Source organism: Corvus cornix, chromosome 8 (genome assembly GCF_000738735.6).
Source record: "Corvus cornix cornix isolate S_Up_H32 chromosome 8, ASM73873v5, whole genome shotgun sequence".
Lineage (NCBI taxonomy): Eukaryota > Metazoa > Chordata > Aves > Passeriformes > Corvidae > Corvus > Corvus cornix.
The window spans coordinates 19790936-19803640 of NC_046338.1; the positions used below are offsets into that span (position 1 = coordinate 19790936).

Consider the following 12705-nt stretch of genomic DNA (forward strand, 5'->3'; position numbering starts at 1 on the left):
GAACTAATATTAGCACAGTAAAAGCAGTACTAGGGGAGGATTAATAAAATCTCTGTATCTACCTCCAGACCTCACCTCTGAACCAGGATTAGTTTGAACTCCTAGTTACTTGAGGACAACAATATCAGATATCTTGAGACAATATTGGAGAGGTATCAGTTGTTTTCATTTATCTTTTGACTTTACCAACTTTTTTTCCTTCAGAGGAGCTCAGATGAGTTTCTCTAGCCATTTCTTATATACACATGGTTTGGCATTCTTCAGAGTATTAGAACATGTCAAAGTACATATGTTGCTGACGTTTCCTTTGTTTTGCTTACAAACATGAGACAGCAGTGTTAAAACTACTATGTCTTTAATAATTAACTTGGGCTGCCTAATCAGTAAGTCTGTTCCAGATGACTGTTGTTAGTACTTTGTATTGCAGTATTTTAGAGCCTAGAAATTACTGGTAAGTTTATAAATTTGTCCAAATTCTGCAGTCGACCCAAAGGGCAGCTGAGGTAAGCATCAACACCAGAGAAATAATGCGTAGGGGCACACACAAGGCCCTTGCTTTAATTTGCTGCCCTGCATTTCAGCTCAATGTATTCTAATGGAGCAGAGTGTCAGATTTTCAAGGAAATAAAACTTGATTTTCCAAGTATTTCCTGGCTTCTTGACATGCTGGTAAATTTTTTTTTAAATTCTTACTAAAAAATTCATATTTAGCATGTATGTTAATTAGTATTGCATCTATATTCACCATAGCTTTATTCTTCTCCAGGGTTTGCTTAGCTTCAAGAGGCAATTGTGAAATAAAAAATGACAAGATATTATGACAAACCTATCTACACGAATTCCTGTGCTGCTGGTATAAGAATGATTAGAAAAGCTCAGATGAGCAGCTCTGCATCATTTCTTGGCTTATGTACAAGAAGGACTTTACACATTTATATGAAACCCAGAATTGTTATTGAACAGCTGTAAGATAATCACTAGACTCAAACTTCAGCAATAAGGCCCTCTAAGCTCAGAAACATCCTTATGTTTTGTTTTTTAAAAACAAAACATTTATTAGGTACACTTTTCTCACTGGACATCTGAAAGAGGGAATCTAATATTCCAAATAAATTAAGAGTGGAAGAAATTAAGAGTAGAAATGTATCTTTCCTCTTCTTTTGGAAGGGGGGAAAAAATATAAATACTAAAGCGTTTCTTAATCTCACAAAGCCCTACTTTTCAATATAAGAGAAATTTCCAGATCAAATGGAAACTTCAATATCAGAATGGGATGGATTAGAATGATAGTACCAGACTTAACATCAAGCTTTATTTTAACTTTTGAAATTATGACCCACTACAGAGCGAACAAACTTAAGATCAACAGCTTTAAGTAGATCTGGCTATAGCTTCATCTGAAGATATATTCTGAGGTGGTGACATTCTGTAAATGCCTTTAAGACATGTAAATGACTGTGCCAGCTACAAGATGGTTCATAAATGGTCCCAGATAGGAGGTCTGTAGCACCAGTGAGCAGAAGTACCATATGTTGAGGTGAGCAGCCAAGTGGAAATTTGGAAGACATGAGTTAGAAATAGGTGGGTCATGTTATATGAAGAGAAGGATTTAAAGCTAAGCAGGGAGGGGGGGAAGGGGGATGAATAGGGTGACAGAGAGAGAAGATATTGCTTATGGGCAAGTGGAGCAGATGGCCACTTGTTTCATGTAGGGAATTGATACAGGCACTGAATTCTGAGTGGGGTTAATGTAGGTCTCATTTTTTGGTTTAGTAGTGAAATCACCATGATTCAAACATCATTCTCTTTAGGTTCTAGTCCAAAAATATGGGAAAATCCCCGTGCAAGAACAATATTGTTGCTACAGATGTGATGTCTTTGATACTGGCCGGTACACAAGATGAACTATGAATCTCCAGGTTCTAAAATTATGAGTAATTGCAGCCTGAGCCAATTCTTCCCCTTACACCAAAACCCAGTAGCTTGAAATTGCTGTATCTGAAACTGTAGTGGAATCATGATCTATTTATTCATTGAAGAAGTAGAACAATCTTATAAGCTGGTTGGGCATGTGCTTATGAGGAAGGGAAGCTGGGTTTCATGCTGGCTTCACTCTTTAGCTTGTCTACAATAAGGTGTGCTCTCAGGATGATAGAATAAAGTATCAGTTTCTTGCCTGTTGGGAATACACTGATCCAAGTATTAGAGAGGAATTTAGTATATTTTAAATTTTTACCTGCAGAACAAGCAGCCCATCCAACCAGTTACAAACCCTGCTAGTGTAAAACGTTGAGTTGAATGCCTGAGTAGAAACAGTGCTGAACAGGGAAAATAAAAGAAAATTTCTTGTTACAGTTTGAAGTCTGAAATGTTGAAATTTTGGGAAGGAAAATCTTATATGAAGAAAAGTATGTTGAAGTGATAATACTTACCTTTAAAGGATTTCTACTGTATAAAATTACATGTTTATTTTTGAAATGCAGATGACAGATAATATGGGTAACTTTTATTAAATACTTTTTCTGTCTGCAGACTCTTGCTGTGATAAAGTAAACGTATCTGATTTCTGTTAGGATGACTTGAAAGGAAAAAAAAGTGTGGGTCCCTTCTTAGCTTCCATTTAGTATGTACAACTCAATGAAAAGCCCAAAATTATAGTGTGGCTTTGAGGAATGCATATGTTTCCTTATTTGAAGCTTTGCTCTTTTTGCGTTAGAATTTCAATATTTGGCTTTATTTCTATATTTAGGGGGTTTACCATATTTAACCTTTTTGCTAAAATCCTATAATCTCTTTTCTTCGATTATTCTTGGGTAGTTTCAGTAATTGCAGTAGGAGAACTTTTGCTTGGAAAGGTCTTCTGGGAATTATCAACTCCAGGCCCTCACTTGAGGTGGTGCTGTTACTAGAGCTTGGTCCAGCCAGTCCTGGCCTTGTTTTGCTGTCTTGAGTACCTCTGAGGTGTTCTTGCAATGACCTGTCCCTGAGCAGCATTACCTTCCTTGAGAAAAAGTTTTTTTCTGATGTCTATGTGACTCCCCTTCAACTTGGTTTTTTGATTATCAATTTCATATTAATCTTGAGCTTTTGGAGGAAAAGAAAGCCTTTTGCAGCTTACATTTCTGTTCTGTTGTCCTGTTGTCAAAAGGTGACAAAATCCTTCTGTGGTTTGTTGGGGTTTTTTTCATTGAATCTTGCAGTATAATCAGGGAAGAAAAAATGAGTTACTTTTATGAATTCTGTTCTTTTATACTGACCACAAATTTTTTTTAAGGAGCAAACAATTGGAAAAAAAAAAAAGAACAGATTTTCAGGCTCCTTAATAAATGAAAACAAACTTTTGTTTCCTTACACGAAAGGGACATTCCTAGTGAAAACTTTTATTTTGGGGTTTCAAGTAATAAGTGTAATAACTGGTTGTCAAAAATAACTTACAAATTTGGCTGAATATCTATTTATAGTTCTGTATTAAGAGTTGAAAACAGTAATGCTGAAATCCCAGTGTAGTGGATAATCTGGTACCAATGAGCTCTTTGAAATCCTTTTACATCTTCAAAGTGCAGTGCATTACCTAATGCTAACTGCACCTCGTGGCTACAGGATTCTTAGGGGAGCTAATTACTGCTGGCCTAAGGACACCTCCCCAGCATGTGCTCTTTCCCAAGGCTTGCTTATGTACTTCAGCAAAAGACTGTACCTGCAATGAATGCAAGTCTGTTAGGGCGTAACAATGACTTCAGAAACCCACTCCTTACCTGTCTTCACAACACGGGAATGTCAGTGACATTCATGGCTTTTGAAGGTACCCTGGGTTAAAAATAATTTCATTTGTTACAATTCTGGCTATCTGAAGCTGTGATTTAAGAGTATTTAAACACAGTATTAAAGTCAAATGGACTTCAAAAAGTGAAGGAAAGTTGTTTGCAGTTAAGTTATAGAGTCTTTGTCCTGAAGTTTCTGTCTCTGGTTTACATTTTTGTTTAAACTGAGACCCTTCTATGATCTAAGACCTGCTATAATCTGAGATCTCCTATGACCTTCCCACACAGAGAACAAAAAGCCATTAATCTGTGACTTAGGTCAACTCCATGTCCTTCAGGACATTGTAAACAGTTCATCTCACTTCATTATGAATACTCCAGTCCGAGAGATGATGATGCTATTCGTGCAAGCACCCTGGAAATGTGGGGTTCTTTAAAAACCAAAGAGAATTTTGAGAACAGGTACATTGCAAGGTGGCTGCCTGTATCTTATTTGCTGTTGTTACTGGAGAGTTCCTATTTATAACAAACAAATTCTATTTGACAGTTGAAACAGAATGAGAAATAGAGGTCTGGATAATACATTGATCTAGGCTGTCAAGCTGAGGGTTGATTTGAAGGTCAGTCATATGTTCTTTTTCCACATACCCATAAAATGAAGACTATAATGATATATATGTAATCTAATTTGGGAAGAACAAAAAGGGTTTTCAGATTTCTGACTATATTCTTGTATTAATATATTAAAGTAGATGTTTCCTTTTAATTGGTACAGTTTTATATATTAGTGTCCTTGTACCATTAGTCATCAGAGTCAGCCCCTTTCTGCCTAAGTGTAAACACTGACAGAATCAGAGCAAGCTGTCCTGCATGAACTTGTTCCTGATTTGGAGAGATTTCAAGGGGAGTGGGATGTCACGTTGATGCTTTTCCTGTCTCCTCAGAGAGCAGAATAGGCCAAGATTCTTAAGAGGTGCAGCTGCAGTGGGAGTACTGGGGTTAGCTATTGGTAACACCCACAGGTCAGGGAATTTGACAAGGCAGGTACATACAGATATACACAGAAAAAACTTCATTATTTCAACAATTAGCAGATGAGCAGATTAGATTTGATTCGTGTAGTCCCAGTGTGGGTTTAAAACAGCAAATATGAATACATGGGAATATATTTCTGGAAAAGTGGTGTAGAGGGGGAGGCAGGGAAGAGACCTGAGAAGCTCTTCAAAGAGAAAGCTGGTTCCAATGCTAGTCTTACAAGAAAAGTTAGGAAAAAGGTGTGCTAGCATCGGAAATATAGCTTATAAGAGCTTAGTTACCACACATGGACATAGATCGTCTACTGGACTGCTGCTTACTCAAAAAATTACAGCTTGTGGTGGTTGTAGCTGGGGCTGGTCTCTCTTGCTGGTGGGAAGTATTTGTGATTTGACCCTGATGATGGATCGAGGCATTCTGAGTTTGGATAGCATCACTCTTGTTCCTCTCAGCTCTATATCCATGCTCACCTCATCATGTGACTGCTATGCCAGTGAGAGATGAGTGATTTCTTCTAACCTGCCTGCTACATATGCATGTTCTCCTGAAGTTCACTTTGAGCAACTTATTAACTCCCCTATGGCTAATGTGGAAGGAGATCAAAGTGTACAGAAAGGAGTGCGTATAGGAACCCATCCTTAATGAAGATGTTTCTTACGCTGAAGACATTTTTACTCTTAATTTCAGAGAAAATGAAAATTGCAAGTGTTTCTAAAATTCTGATCTGATCTGGTCTCAGCAGGTCATCTGCTGCTGCACAGTGACAAAACACTCTGCTTCTATAAGAGCACTAAACTTATTAGCTGTGCACAGACCCCACAAGTTCATTTTATACAAGCAAACCTGAGATGCTGATAAAAGTTGATTCTTTCATGAAGTGAGGAATACTCAGTCAAATTAGCATATTCCCTTGAGTGTGCATTTTTAAAAGTTACTAAGCTCAGTACTGTAAAAGGCAAAACTATCTGCTCTCATCCAAACTCTGTGGCCTCAGGAGTTAACATTTCTTCTACAAAAGGTTGGAAGCTAAGGACTGATGGTAAAAGACTTTTATCAAAAGTGGTGCTGGAAATGTTGAATGTGTGCTGGAGACAAAATTAACACAGGGACTTTGTACAGCTGTGTGGGCTTAGTCTAGTCTGGGATCCTGAATCCTCCATGATCAAGACAATCCGATTCAGAGGATAAAACCAGCAGCAGGTACTTGTATGAGACAGTGTCTTCAAGGAAAATGTTCTTTTTTAAGGCACAGTAGTTAGAGATTGTAGCTGTGCTTCACATGGTTTTAAAGAGTCTTGCATCTTTCTAAGAACTGAGTATCTTGAACATCTGCTAGATATTCAAAAGTGATTCAGATGAGGTCTCTAAGGAGGAAAAGTAGCAAGAGTTTGTAAATATGATCAGATCCTACAATAGTAACTGAACATCAGTGCTAGCATTGAAGAGAAAACCAGAAGGTGTTAAAATGAGCCAGAAAGCTTTTAGGCATATTCGTCTCTCTGCCAAATGAACTTTTGAGCTTTAATACACAAGCTTTTAAGATGCTCATGCAGTTAGCTCTGTATGTTTTATAATGCTTGTCTTGTCAGTAAAAGATAATATTTCATTGAAATACAACAACTTTAGGGAAAATATCTGCTATTTCCTCATTGCTTAAGAATTCTGATTTCTTCTGGTTTTCAATCCCATTGTAAGAATTACAAGTGAAGGAGGACTCCTGTACTGCTGTTTCAGGAATTGTTTGTCTGAAATGGCACATTTGTTTTCCATCTGAGTGTTTGCTTAAATTGCATTTCATCCCTCATTTATATTTCTCATCTGCATGATAACATTGTGCACGCTGGTGCAGTTTCTCTTGCTATCATCCGCATGACTCTTTGTGACTTCATTTGACACTGTAGTAAGGTGAACCACAATCTTTTTAATGGCAATGAGCACCAAGGTGGTTGAGTGCTCCTTTGAATGAAGACAAATGAATGTAGGAAAATGTAATGACTATACCCACTGTGAAGCAAAAGGCCTGTCTTAATGGACTAAAATCAACTTATGTGGATAAAATGACTTCACTAACACACAGTTGAGATTCACTTGACTGATTCAGCCAACAGCTTGCTTAAAGTGTCTTATTACTGCCATAATCACTACGGTCTAAATCATAACAGGTTCCCTGAGTCTGATAGCTCTGGTAGCACTCACATCCGTAAAACCTAATTTTACTCCTGGGTAGCTACTTAGTCTAATTTATTTCACTACCTAATGCTTATTGCAGAGAATATATTTGGACATAACATTTGTTCTCAAAGTTTTTGAGATAAAACCCCCCTCAGCTACCAGAATATCCTATGAGAACAGATGTCACAAAGAGACTGGCCAGTTCAGAGAATTTTCAATGAAACTGGCTCTGAAATCACACTGGGCTTTTCTCTATTCTAATATTTATGCATTGTTTAAACTGTCAGCTGCTAGAAGGCACAATAGTTGCAATGAGCATTTATACAAACTCTGTATTATATATTAAGGAAGAACACATGAGGATGATTTGATTATGGTTGATGGAGCTGTAGAACTCAACATGGTGGTACAGCATGTATGCAGAACAGATTGGTTTTCCAGAACTTGCTAACAGAGTTAAATTGGTAGGAACACTGGTAGGAAATGAACTTTAATATTTGAGAGATGGTTGAAATAAAAATACTTTAAATCCAATGCAGGATTTTAAAAAAACTGTTGGGATTTCTCCTTCTCCAACCTTTATTTTGTAATCCTGTTTCTAACATGCAAAAACATCACTGTCTTTATATTTCCAATTTTTTAAAAAAAATTATATCATTACTTCATTGTGTCTTGTAGCAAGTAACATCCCAGGCAGTAGGTCTATGCATGCATATGGACAATTTTTTCTAATATTTTTGTTTAAAAGTTTTGATAGGGTGAAGTGTGAATGCAGCAAGGTTGTCTATTCTGTGGCAAGGACTTCCTATCTTAGGAAAGATGGAGCACTCATTTTCCAATAATTCTGTGGAGAGAGAGAACTTTGTCATGTCTTTAATTTTTGGGAGTGAATTGTACACATGGGTCAAGCATGGATTCAACCAAAGAGCAGACTTTAAGAAAATCCTGATGTCTTGGCAAACCATTTTGGTTGATTGGCTAGTTTTGATGCAGCATCAGCATGCAGAAGATAATGACATGGGAAGGCAATGCCCTGAGGCAACATGGGCTTTATATGACTCGCTCTTGATGAGCCAAGCCAAGCCAGTCTCTTACTCCAGTGGTGCAGCTTACTCTGTGGAGAGTCAAAGCAATGGCTGCTACATCCAGACTGTGCTGAGCTTTTGATACTGTCCACTATGACCTCCTCATGTGCAAACCTTGGAAACCAGGAAAATGCCATGACATTGCATTCAGAGTCTTAGCCGTAAAGTAATTGCCACACTACTTCGAACTTTGCTAAGTATTCTGATGTTTCTGACTCCAAGCAAGCAGCAGCTTTACTCACAGAATAAATATCAGAGGCCATAACTGTGAATGCTGCTTTGTTGTTTACACTTTGGAGTGATTTTTTTCCCTGCTACCACTGTCTTTGAAAATGTATTCTCCTTAGTCTACTTTCAAATTCCTAAATAAAACAGGCAAAGGGTGGGGCTGCCAGCTGATTCTCCCGTGGTGCACAGTCCTCTTTGCTGCACTGAACATGTTTGCAGCTTACCTTTTTCTTTGCAGACTTTCTTCTCCAAAATCTTATGTCAATAATGAGAGAGCAACACAGTAAATAAGTAGGTACTTGACTAGAAAGTGCAGCTACTGACCTGCCTGCTAGGGATGGTTTTACATTTCCCAGTATGCATCCATTTTGAAAGTTATTGAAGGGGATTTGGACTTCCAGGCCACTGCAGTATAATCACTGAACAGCTATTTGCTGGAGGCCATCACTATTGTTATGGTGCTACTCCACATCTCTTGAAGGCACTGAAGGATTGATATTGATTTTTCAGTAGCATTTATAAGGGGCCTGTGCACTTGAGAGTAACTGGACCATATCATTAGACTAGTTAAGGGATTTTCCATCAACTATATTTCTCAAGGTAACACTAGTAGGAGGACTCATAACCTCTGAATCAGAAGATGGATGTACAAGAGACATTAGTATTTTAAAGAAAAGAACTTCAAGAAAACAGCTGCTAAAAGACTGTTTGAAGTTATGGATCACAAGCTAACTCTTGATTTATGAAGGCAGCATGGTAACAGTTTTGTAATTAATTGATCCGATTGTTCTCAAGAGTGTTTGAGTCGTAATATTCACAGAAGTCAGTGAATAGGAAAACCTATTTCTTGGCATCAAAACAAAGTGGACCCCCAATAAATAAAAATACAGGAAAATAAAAGAATGTAACAGCTGCTTGGCCACGCTCATTGCATCATTGGCAGCTGATGATGTAGCATGTGAGTCCCAGGCCAATGGACTGACTCACCCAGCCTTCTCCTCTGACGTGGTCTTCTGCTCTATCAGTATTTTAGGTATTCCCAGCTCTGCTCTGAAGCTCCCTGGCTCTGACAGCACCAGCACTCAGGAGCAGTGGCTACAGGTGCAATGTGACCCCAGTCCATGAGCAAAGCTGCAGCTGGGGCTGCCAGTGTGACCCTATCCCCCATGTAGTCTGTGATACACTGGTTTGCATTAGGCTTTAGATTAACACATCTGAATGAGTTGCAGAAATCCTGGAATTTCATAATAGGATTTTAGAGTCAGGTCAGATTGAGCTAACTGAGATTTAGGTGAGGTTACAGTAAATTTCACCTCTAGTTAGTAGAGCACAGATAGCACCTCAGCCAGAGAGTCTGTCACTATTTTTTTTGAAAAAACAGATTTCATAACCAAGTTGCAAATAAAATTTTAACGGCTTAACTTGGAACCAATGGTATCTATATCTGCCAAGTAATGACTAAAATTTATTTACTGCAAAGAGCTAGAATTAAATAAAAAATCAATTTGGCCTTTTTTTTTTCTAAATTTCTCATTTTAAAAAATCAGGCACACAGCTTGTCTTTTGCCTTTGATTAGTTTTAATCTTGGGTTCTCATGCAACCTAATTTACTGTTACCATAAAGAGAATTCCAACAGGAATGCTATTTTTTTGTAAAAGAAAGTACATATTCCTAGGGTTTTACACTCAGAATCAAGCAAAAACATGAGGAAATTAGTCTTCAGCTTTCTGAATTTTCTTTCTTACTACAGTCTGGTAGTTATCTTGGCTACCGTCTTAGCTAGTAAATTTACCCAAATATCGGTTCTGCGTTATTGTATTTGCTACTGACAAAATGCCTATGAATAGCTTGTCCAAATTTGTGAAATTTTTTAAGTAGTGAGAAATACGACCTAAAACATTTTTATGTTTATTAGACTGTCCTTCCAAAGGACACAGTTTTCCCAGAAGTTTGGCTTTAAGAAGTCCAAAAGCTTTTGAAAATATTTGCTTAAATCACAAAACTTTGCATGTGTTTCCCTTGAAAATAAAAGATAATGTAATGCAGGAGAATCTTATTTAAACTTCGCATACAAATATGCATGAATGCCAATTGGATTCAATTTTCCTGACTTAATTTGAATTAACTGATGGGTCTTTTGACACAAGCTGTACTAATTGTTGCTTATTTGGGTGCACTATATCAGTGAGCATGGCAATCAAAAGCTCAGCCAGATGTTCATATTTTCTTTGATTGCCCACAGCCTTAGGTTTGAAGAAAAGTCAATCAGCAAAATTATTCTTCTTAGCATCTGTCAAGGTACTGATCGCATTACCATAATGGCAGTCAGAAAAGCAGAATGGCTCTGATTCCCTTTCACTTAACCTGGTATCAGCCTTCAGCTCTGTGCAGTCTTGGTTTGATGCCACCACAAAACATGGAAATTTTGTGAAATTAGACCAAACATATTTATAAGTGGCTGATTCTGCCACAGTGAAGAGTGAATGTATTTTTATCTTTGTATAAACCTATATTTATGTAACTTCTATAAAAGTATATTTTGTCTGTTTTATACTGGCATATATTTACAATGTGATAGTGACTGAAGGGATATTTTTTTCCAAATGTCGTATAAAAGCTTTTTAAGAAGTTGAAAAACTAAATGTTTTCCACCTATGTACAGAAAATCTAAGCCTACTGAGACAGTTTCTTTTGATTTGCTTTAAAACTTTTGGACACCTGTAAGATACATCAAGATACATCATTCATATTTACAGCACAAGCAATTTTTTCAATTCTTTAGTATTTTCATGAAAGCATAAGAGAAAAATAATTTTTGTGGGTTCCTTTTTTTATAAGTGTTCTAAAAGCATCTGCCAGAAAGAGAATTTGCATTTATTTTCAGATGGGATACATATCAAGACTGTCTTAACCTTTCTCTCCTTTCATCCCTAGGTATTTAAAATGTGTCTTTGCATTTCCTGCATAGCTGGAACCCTGCTCATTAAAGGTAAGACCTTTTTTTGCAATCCCAATAGGAGCAATGCCTAACAAGGGAGAATGCATGGTTTGCACCTATGTTAATTTAATAATTTACCATGGCCTGCAGTTCTACCCTGCTCAGGAGTGTTTTAACTTGCAATTCCCACCTGCCTGCCTGGAAGCTGAATATTTTGAGCAAGAATTATCATTCCATTTGTTTCTATAGGATACCCTCAGCCTAAGACAATTCACAGCTAAAGAAAACCAGGGGAAGAGAGCCTTGGTTCCTCAGAGGTGATGGACTGTGGACTAGAGGATTCTTTATTTTCATCTGTTTATCTTTAACATTCTGCTGAAATGCCCTTCATATTTCACCAAGTGCCAAAGCAGACCTGTGGACAGTAACAAGACTCTGTGCTGCTTCTCCCTGTTGAGTAGTGAAAATTTTGTTCCTCTTTTACAGTGTTCAATGTGTGTCACATCAAAAAGATTAATTTAACCTGACAGATGAAGATAATAGGGGAAAGATTCTGGAAATATTATTATGGGTGATGAGCTCCAGCAGCAAATAATTCAGGAAGAAGTTTACTGAAGGAAGCTCCCAGGCTCAACCACAAAACCCTGAATGTGGCTTAGTTCTCAGTCAAAGCTTTCAGAGAAAGAGATTGCATGAAAGAGGAGCTACAGCATCTGCCTCAAAGCAGCTTAATATGACTCATGTCTCAATGGAAGTGTTTTCAGCATAAAAACTCTTTACCAATAACACACATCTCTAGCTCATTTACAGAGTTGTTTAAATATTGCCTTTGCATACCTGCTGTTCGAATGCCCACAGGTACTCAGGTTTTGCAGCCCATTCTACCACAGAAACAAACTGTGGGGTAAAGAAAACAAACCCCTTTTCATTCCTTCACTAAAAAGGCCTCTCACCTCAGGTTGCAGACATCAAGGTCTGGAGAGAACGACCCCTAGACTGGTGCTAATGCATGGGAAGCATTTTGCATGGCATGACAGGGAGAAAGCTCGGAGTGCCATTGACCTGCAAGCACCATGGGCAGGGAGTCGGAGCACATGCACAGGTTTGGAGGAGGAGAGGGCAAGGTTTGTATTTGGTAGGGTTTGGGTTTTTGTTGGTGGTTTTTTTTTTACTCTAATTATGCCTCTGCAGAGGTAACAACTGAATGTGAATCCGCCTCTTCCACATGCACACGTATCAAACTCTGTGGGCACTGCGAGTGGTACATTCTTAATATGATGCTTTGAGGAGAAATGAGAATTGAGGGGAGAAAAATGCCTGACAAAAAGATAGTGTTGGGTTTTGGCTAGGGGTAAGTGAAGGTGCATCTCTTTTGGGCTCAAAGTCACCTCATGGGCTTTGGAGCCACCTGGCAGAGCACACCCCTCAGGCTGGGCCCACAGGCTTGAGGGCAAAACGGGGAGCGCCCAAACCAGGCCTCTGCAG

The 12705-nt window shown here is 38.1% G+C and overlaps 1 long non-coding RNA gene across 2 annotated transcripts in view; it reads left to right on the forward strand.

The window, feature by feature from the left end:
* The window catches only part of LOC120410377, a 97157-nt gene extending 85292 nt beyond the window's left edge, over positions 1-11865 (forward strand). For both annotated transcript variants that reach the window (XR_005602489.1, XR_005602490.1), the window contains 2 exons: positions 11217-11271; positions 11470-11865. This is a non-coding gene — a long non-coding RNA (uncharacterized LOC120410377). The remainder of the gene's footprint in view (positions 1-11216; positions 11272-11469) is intronic.
* The last annotated feature ends 840 nt before the right edge of the window (positions 11866-12705 follow it).